This window comes from Propithecus coquereli, unplaced genomic scaffold, assembly GCF_000956105.1.
Source record: "Propithecus coquereli isolate 6110/MARCELLA unplaced genomic scaffold, Pcoq_1.0 Scaffold21, whole genome shotgun sequence".
Classification (NCBI taxonomy): domain Eukaryota; kingdom Metazoa; phylum Chordata; class Mammalia; order Primates; family Indriidae; genus Propithecus; species Propithecus coquereli.
Window position 1 is genome coordinate 4,542,273 of NW_012146078.1, and position 10,091 is coordinate 4,552,363.

Genomic DNA, 10,091 nt, shown 5'->3' on the forward strand with positions numbered 1-10,091 from the left:
GTCATGAGGACACTCTAAGGTGTTCTAACACAGTCCAAAGTTTGAGAACCACTGCCTTGGAAGTGTGTCCCCTGAGGAATATGCCATGTACTGACTCATGATAATTAACTCACTAAATTAACAGACAGGCACCAAATTCTGACACAGTTCGTGGTATAAATGTGAATGTGCAACCTTGTAGACAGAAACGGGGAAAATGATAATTATAATTAAAAGCATTCCAAGGAAGAGGCCTGTGCTTTTATGCTAGGAGAACAAATCATGGCTGGCACTGATTAATAGATTCTGCTCTCTCAGGCTGGCAAAATGCAAAGGAGTTTTCTTTGCCAGAAATAGCAAAATGGACACTTAAGCCAACATCTGGAAGTTATTCTTAAAAAAATATGACATTATCTAAGCTAAAATGAGAGTGGTGGGTCAATTTTTATTCACCCATTTCACTGATCCATGCTGACTAAATGTTAATGCAACTTAAACTAAAATCTTTATCCTGTTTTTCATTCTCTTCCTTCTTATTACATCATGTTTATTTCCAAGTAATTTTGACAAATGTATATTGGTGGCACTCTACTACGTCTTAGATGGACTCTGGACCCCAATCATTCTCTTGTACAAAATTTTCTTAAGCATAAAATACGTATAATATTTGAAAACAGAGAGACCTAGCTCTAAAGGCAGTGACTATGAAACCTTAAGCAAGTGCTCAACTTCTCTAAAGTTCTTTATACGTATGTATGTAGATCACCTAACTACTTTGCAAAATTATTGTTGGAACTGAATGACTTATGCAAACTGCTTAGCCCATAGTAGGTGTTCAATAAGCTGAACTATTATTACTATTAATCACTGATACTCCCTAACTCTGTAAACATCAAAACATTAGAAACACATTTTTTTTTTTTTTTTTGGAATCAGGTGTAGGTTATGCCTATTAGGTTTTATTTCTGATTTTCCGTTTTAAAATAAGAATTATAAGGTAGTAATCAAGAGCACAGATTCTGCATCCAGCCAAGTTCAAATATAACTTTGCCATTCATTAATGTTGTATTCTTGGGTGATTTCCCAGACAACTTACTTAACCCCCTGCATTGCTCTTCTCATCTCTAAAATGGGGAGAATAGTGATGTATTTGTAAAGCAATTATAAGAAAAAGCACCATCTGTGTTAGTTACTGTTAATCACAATTCCTTTTTTAAAAAGTCCATCCTTTACTTATGTTTTTTACCTTAGCTACCAACTTTAGTTGTTGTTAACAAAAGAAAACAATGAATTGAATTTTCTTTTTGTGCAGGTTTCACCTTTTTCATGGGGTGATATTACCGTATCTCTCAGAATTGTTTTATAGGCCTTATCGTGATTATATGATCCAGGTCTTCCAAGGATGTGAGCTTCCCATAGGGGTGCCAGATATTTTTGGGAGCTGCAATTAATTATGTGAAGCAAGATAGCTCCAAGATATAATTAATCTGCTCTCACTAATCTTATTAGTACCCAAATGATCTGAACATGTGAAGGCACTATGCAAACGTGCCTGTCTGGCTCTCGAGGAGTAACATTCCTTATGAGAACTTTGTTCAGAATTAAAATAACAGGAGAGGATGATCCAATATTTTTTCCTCTCTGACAGCATATAGCGATAGAACGTTCTGTGCAGTGGATGGCCAATAAATGTGATTAATGATAACAGTAAAAATAGAACAATGTTTTCCTATATATCTGAGAGAGTATCATATTAATTCCCTTTTTTTTTTCAAGTTGTCTAAAAGAGTTATTTACTTCAAAGGCTGCCTTCTTCTTCAAACAAAAACTGTTATACCAGTACTGATGGAGAGAGAAGCTTCGGAGATCGTAAAATTTGTTGCTATGGCTATTCAAGAAAAAAAATTCCTCAGGTGACCCAAGACTTGTGATTTTTTTTCCTGAACATACTATTACTGATGTTAATTCATTAACTCACTTTCTAGGGTGGTGGGCAATAAATCTGCTACTTTGAGAGTATTCCATATAAAGCATTCCCTCCCATGTGTTTTCAAGCACTCATTTCTTGAAACTAATAAGATGCACGTGTAACACACATCCAGTTGATGTCAAGAATCGAAGTTTTTCTGATGTCTGCAGAGAGCCACTTTGATTTTATCTCATAGCTGTGACGTGAATACTTCAAATGAATAGAAAAAGAAAGTATCATATGCAGACAGTTGTTTCAATTCCCAGGGAGAGACTTGTGTTCTTGGTGTCACTCGCTAAGAATTCATAGGCTTCTTTCTATAAATGCTGAGTTTTCTGAGATTAAAGGTCTTCTGCAATGCAAAGCATGAAAAAAGTCTGAACAAGGAAGTCGGAGAACTGTGTGGAAAAGGTCAGGTCACTGAGTGGGAACACTACCTTGATGCCTGTCCTTGGGGACACATGACCACAAAAAGTGAGGTGTGAGTACCAAGGCAGGAAGCACCAGGAGAGCAAGGAGGGCAAGCGCCAGGACAGCATGACAGAGACCAAATGCAAGGAAAAAGAAGGCGAGAAAAGGCCTTGTTAGAAATGTATCACATGGTCTAGAACGTGCAACTGCAGAAGAGAAACACTATAAAAACAAGGGGAAGAGCAAGAGAACAAAAAGAAGAGTAAGCGACATGGCTAGATCATATTTACAAACTCTCTTTGTAAAGCAGGCTTAGTTTTCAAAGCTAAACTCACATCTGTCTGATATGTTTATAATCACAAGTGAGGTTTGTTTTAACTATCCAGAAAAGTTGATTCATCCTTGGTATATGTCACTTTTAACAAATCCCATTTGTCTTACAAGTTTAAATAAAGTGCCATACAAAAAGGGTATGTCTAATGAAGCATGTTTCCTCATTAGTACCCTCCACATTAAAAAGTGGTTGTTAAACTTGCCTGCAGTATGACTTTATGTTAAAATGTAGGGCTGTGCACGTAACAAGTAGCACGGAACATTTGCATTTCTAAAACTTCTCAAGAGGCGTTCTTTGAAGTAGAGTTGCTCAGTATGACCAAAAGCTCTGGGGGGAAAAATACTATTTAGTACATTCAGCTCATGGTATTAAATTGGCTAAGGAAGACACTTATTTAGGGTAAGAGCAGATTTCCTTTTAATGATAGATTACATCATTAGCATATTATAAGAAACAGCCTTGTAAAATGTCTTATACTTAGTATAAGGTCTGAGAATACTATATGACTTTACACAAAGTCCTATTCATGGGAAATATTTTTCTCAGCACTCAGTACCTAAAAAAGCACTGAGCAACTAGTTCAATTTTATCTTGTGAACAATTGAATCACATAATTTATTATGTTTCACACTTTGCTTTCATTTCTAGAGAGCTTTTAGAGGCAAAGTTGTGGTCCATCTAGATAAAATTCACCAGATCTTATTGCATGTATTTCATGCAATAATCTCACCCTTGCTTTCATTTTTTTCATTTTATTTTCTTCTTTCTAATTTTTTCTTTCTTGTAATTTCCTCTAATTTTTTTTTTTTTTAATTGTTGAAAGCTCTAATTCTTCTTTGGAAGCATGGTAAGCAATAGATAGAATGGATTAATGGATAGATATTTTATTAAAATTTAGATAGATCCCGGTATCCTACCTGCAGGCCTCCTGATGTAGAGGAAGAGAGTCAGGGTTAGCAGTTCAGAAAATGTCAGTTCTACATGCATTACGGTTGCTTTCGCGGATATGATTTCTTTCTGCTATTGCTCCCCCACCTTTATTCCTATGGCTTTTTTAGCTTATTATCTTACTTGAATATTTTGGAGTAGATTTTGTTGCCCTCTGGTTACTGGGAGATGATTGTGCTTCTTTCTGAAGTGACATATTTTTGTGTTTGATCAGAGGCCCCTTTAATTTTATAAGCATTTGCCTGAAAAAGAGTTAAGGAAAAGAAATCAATGCTTCTCTGCCCCCTTTTTACATTTTATTGAAATGTTACTAATATGAAGTAATGTCTCTTTCATTGATCAAACTTCATAATTTTCATAATTTAGATTTACCAAAACAGATGTGGATTTGACATATGTCTTAAGTAAAGAAAACATTCCCAGACTTATAAAACAGGTGGATGGGGGGAAAAAACATTAATATAATGCAGCAAAATCTATGAGGTGAATTTTTCCACAGCAAATTAAATTAATAGCACCTAGTTTAGGTAAACATAATTCAGCAAAAATAAAAGTTTTACTTAGTGGTAATAGATCTAATGGTAGAGTTACCCTGGGGATCAAACAAAACTAGGTTGCTAATGTATTTGTTTAAAAAAAAAAGCAGGACTCTAAATGTGTTCAGTTTTGTCCTACAGAATACCTTTAGGATACTAAGACAATATGTACATAACATGTTCCAGTTATGGCTTAACCCTGAAACTTTAGCCTCTTATTTGTAACTAATTATGCTAATTTCTCATTGTGACAATGTTCCTGACATTCAAGTCCATATATTTCTTATCCCTTGAAAAGAAGCAACCACTTTACAGTTCTCGGACATTCTTCTAGTTACCTATGATGGACAACAGAAAAGATTGAATTGCAAATATATTCACATTTTTGGGACAATATGTCCAATGGTCTCATTGACAGATGTTGATGTATGTCTCTCACCCAAGGTTCTCCTATATTTTCCACTGAGAGAGAAACTTCTGGGATGGAGGAACTTTTCTGATCTGGACATTAAGAAGCAAGTAGTCAAGAGCTAGAGTAGTCCAGCTGTTGTTAGGTGGTTTTGGGGGAGCAACTTGACAGTTGCACTCTGATAAGTGCCAGCAGTTCCACTTTTAATATGGGGTCAATAACCACAGATAGAAAAATACCAGAGAAATAGGGATGAAGTGAAGGGTTCAGAAAGCCAGCCATGGATATAAGTTTCATATGTGAAAATACATTTAAATACTATATAAAATGAAGTCAAAAGTACTGGAAAGTCAGGAAGTTTCTGAGGCCATGAAAAGGGAGCCAATCTGTGGAAGGGGGAAGAGGAGCTCTCTCTTACTACGCCACCCTGTCCAGGTCACCCTCCACGGAAGTGTTCAAGGGTTCTATGAGGAAAGGGGAATTCAGGATCTGGAAGATGGGAAGAGCTCAGAGATTTCTCAGGGTGGATACATTTCATGTAATTAATTAATTAGATAATTGTTTGTTTATTTATTTTTAGAGACAGGATCTCACTCTCTCCCATACTGGAGTGCAGTGGCATGATCATAGCTCACTGGAACCTTGAAATTCTGGGCTTAAGCAATCCTCCTGCCTCAGCCTCCTGAGTGGCTAGGTCTATTGGCATGTGCCACCACGCCTGGCTAATTTAAAAAATTTTTTTTGTAGAGATGGGATCTTGCAGGTTACTCTGGCTGATCTGGAGCTCCTGGCCTCAAGGGATCTTCCCAAAGTGCTGGGATTACAAATGTGAGCCACCACACCTAGCCTCAGGGTAGATTCTAAGGCCAAGAAAAGAGCATGGATTATGAGAAAATCCCCATTTCTCACCAAAAGCTATGTCCAGCAATAGATACACAGTAGCTGTATTCTTTCCTGCCTTGAATTTCTCTCCCAATGGAGGCAGAGATAGTAGAGGAAAAATCTAAAATCATAACAGATATTAGAACCCACTTGGTTTGATTGAAAATAGAATAACCAGAAGTAAGAACAGAGAAGTCACAAAGAAAGGAGTATATACAGGGAAGCCTGCGAGGGTTCTAGATTTTATTTATTCATTTTTCCTGGAGCCAATTAATCTTCATTAGGTCAACACATACTTATTGAGCAAATACTATATGTTAAATATTATTTTAGGCACTGGTATACAACAGAGAAAAAAACAAAGTAACTTCTCTAATTTAGTTTATATTCCAGTAGGGGAGACAGACAATACACAAATAAACAAAATGTCAATAGTGATATGCTATGAAGAAAAACAAAGCAGAAGGAAAGAATAAAAATGAGACAGGAGGGCAAGGCAAGGCAGTGCTCTCTGATAAGGTGACTTTTGAGCAGGAACTTAAATCAGAAGAGAAACCCATCCTTGGGGAGAAGAGGGGAAAGAACGTTCCAAGCAGGGAGCACGCTACTGCCAGGGCAGCAACTGCCAGTCCTTCAGTAAAGGCTGAGCACAGAGTGGGCTTTCTTCTGTGGAATCATGCATGGTCGTGGGGTGCTAGGAAAGAAACTCTGAGAAACCTTCACTTTCACATACTTGTATAGACTGTCAACCTGAGAAACACAGCCAAATGTGTTTTGAAAATAAACTCTCTTGAAAGATAACTTATTACCCATTTCTCTCTAATCGGCCTTTTGAATCTTGCATTTCCAAACATATAAAGAGAAAACATGAATTACGGATAGAAGGGACAAGAGGAAAAAAGAAATACTATAGTGTTTTGTTATACTCATGAACAAACATCCTTAGTTTCTTCAAATTCTGAATAAAAACTACATATATATCTAAAGTAACATTAAATAACATTTTCATTAATGTCAACCCTTTTAGTCGATCCTGTAGAACAGAGCCAGGGCCCCAAATATATCTCAGTGACAGTGAACCTGCAGAGGTAAGTCACCCTGTACATGTTCAGAGAATGATTTAAAATGCAATTAAGTAAATCCAGCATTTAAGCATCCATCTGCCTCTTCCTTCCACATTTAAGCTTAACCAATATAACAGAATTATCTGCAGGGAGCCATGCATATATTATGGTTTGCACAGTGCCTGCCTCGGGGTAGGAAGAAGAGGAAACCCAGCATCATATATCCTCACATCACAACTTACTGACTTTGCATCTCTGTTTCCAAGAAAACTGGCAGTCATGTTTCTTTTAGTCCCAAGATGCAGGGGCGCCCACGTTTCTACAAATCGATATCCGTCTGTCAGACTGAGTTGAACGAGATTTCCATGATGTGGAAAATAATACTCAGGAAAGTCGTAGATAAAGCCATCAAATTATGTTCCACCTGTGATTAGAGCCAAGCAAAACCTGCCAATTTTATCCCATGGCATATCTACTGACAGCTCTCATCACTTGGCTTTGCCTGTTTTGTTCTGTCCTCCTAAATTTCACTCCAAGCTTGATTTTCTTCAAGACCCCATAGGCTTAAACATCAGGTGAATCCAAATGATGAGAAATTCACTGAAAGAATTCTGAGTCTATTTCATATGCATAATTCACATTTGTAACGGTTTCATTCAAGTGGCTCATTGAATTCTTTTAAATACATTAGGGTTTGTATGTGTGTATGCCTTGTCAAAAATAGATTTATCTTATACTTTATAAATATTCTGGATAAACTATCAAAAGCTATCTCAAATTAACAAAAATATTTTTTAAAAAGATATATTGCAAAGTGTTAGGGAGAATACAAAATTTATAACTTGTGAATTTTATTCTTTAATATTTATCTTTATAGAGTAAATTTAGAAGTTTTTTATTTTTCCTCCTCCTGTCATTGATACTATGTGAATAACTTGCCAAAAAAGACAAAGACTAAGAAAATTCAATGTAGTTGTTTTTAGCATATTGCAAGTTATAAGGAGTCCAGAATTCTAGGTTAAAAATTAAATTAATTGAAATGCAGATCTCCTTTTATTAACACAAGTATATTATTCAATACACACACATACATATAATGTCAGTGTGATTTGGTAAATAAAAAGGAGACAAACACTTTAGCAATATTTAATTCTGATTCTGTCTTTAACACTAAGCTTGCTATTGACACGTTATAATTGCTCGTCTTACTTTTCTATTTTGTAAACTAAAACTAAATAAATGGAGTGTTATTGCAGGGAACTCAGTATTATTACATAGGCATAAAAGCTGATAAATGTAGATGGGGTAATTTAAAGGCTATACTAGTATGTATGAGTATCTGCTAATTATTCTATCATTATGTAGCTGAATTTTAAACTCCAAAGATGAAACAAAAATCAAATGTCACCGTTTTTTTGTTATCTTCAGGTAAGCTTTAGCTCCCTAATATTGACAGATGTCTTCTTAAACTCTGCTGGAACAAGGAAGAAAATAAATAAACACATTCACAGATACAGATCCTACTGAACTTAAAAGAATTTCAGGCAAGAGGCCAATTTGGGATTTGGACTGAAATTGACAATATGTCCATGATAATGTTAATAGCTAGCATTTATTGAGTTCTTACTATGTGCCAGACATTGTTCTAAATGCCACTTCATGTTAATCCATTTAATCCACACAAAAATGGTTTATACCTATTTTATAAATGAGGAAACTATGGCCTAGAGAAGTTATATATTACTCTATGACTCAGCAATCCCATTTTTATGTATTTACCCCAAAGAAATGAAAATATTTGTCACTACAAAGACAAATAAATAAAGTACCTGACTATTTATAGGTACTTTATTCATAATCACCAAAAAGTAGAAATAGCTCAAAAGTGTATCAATAGGCAAATGGATAGACGAATTGTGGTACATCAATACAATATTATATTTCTCAGTTATTAGAAACAAACTATTGATATATTCAATAATAAGAATAAGTCTCAAGACCATTATGCTAAGGGGAAGAAGTCAGACACAAAAGGCTACTTACTGTATGATTCCATTTATTTGAAATTCTGGAAACACACAAAAGTATAGGGACAGAAATCAGATCAGTAGTTTCCAGTGTCTGGTGCTAGAGTTTAGTGGAGGGAATTGATTACAAATGGCCACAAAGGAATTTTTTTGGTTTGGTGGAAATATTCTGTATCTTAATTATGGTGGGGATAACATGACTATATACATTAGTCAAAACTCTGTACTATCTACCCAAACAGGGTGTATAATAGTCTTTGTACATTAAAGCTCAATAAACCTGATGTTAAAAAATAATATTTAGCAAGGTTCTAAGTACACCAAATATAATATATTCTTATTTTTCTTTTATATTTAGCCTTTCTTTTTTTGAATTAATGTACAATGACTGAATCTAAATTATAGTCAAACTGCTTCATTAAATGAGTGCTATTAAGTGGTAACACTCCCTACAGTACTTGGTACAGTATACTTTCAAAACCACAAATTTATTTTGATTTGATTACTTGTGAGTTTTGGGCCTCAATTCAGAAGTCATTATACTGTACTAAATGGTCTTAATTGTCTGACTTTAATCTTCAAATGATCACAATTACTGTTTCCTCAGGCTGCATGCTACATTGATATTGTTCAGAAAATTCTTCTTAATAATGTTCAGTTAAAATATGCTTCTCTGTATCCCCTACTTTCTGCCCTCTGAAATTTTATGGACTACTTCTCTGCCATCTCCCAGGTCTACGGCATCAGTCAGAAACCACCCAGAGCGTGCAGTACGCTGGGGCTAACAACAGCACAGGGCCATTGTCACTGCTAGGTCTGAGGGGTGAAGAAAGGAGGTGGTTTCTGGAATCCAGGGGAGGACAGCATGAGGACAGGGTAGCCTGATGAGAAGGGATCAGGAATTTCGTAGCCAAGTCACAATAACCCAGCAGGACGGAAACCAGGGTCATAAATACCTGACCTCATACTCCTTTCCCTCAAAGCCTGCTGGTAACTTCCACAGACAGAGGAAAAATAACCTGTTGGCACAATCCATAGAGATTAGCATCTCACAAGACAGGGTGAATAAAAGTGAAGGATGGACTCAGAGGGTGTGTTAGTCAATTTGGGCTGCTGTATCAAACTACCCTAGACTTAGTGGTTTAAACGACGAACAGTTAAGGTGCGGGTCCACTTCCTAGCTTAAATACAGCTGGCTTCTGGCTGTGTGTCTGCTTACCCTGGAGCTGAGAGGAAGCAAGTTCTCTCTTGTCTCTTGTAATAAGGGCACTAATCCCACAATAAGGGCTTTATTCTCATAAGACAATCTCCAAAGGCCCATCTCCAAATGCCAAAATATTGGGAATTAGAGTTTTAACATATGAATTTAAAAAATACTGAAGACTAGAAAAATTCCTCTTTTTTTCCAAAGATTCTCTCTTTTGCAGATTATTTTCTCCCACTCTTCTCTTTTATTGTATGCTTTCAAGATTTCTCCTTCTCCTCATTATTTATACATCTTTTCAGATGTCTTTGTTGATCTAAAAATGCAA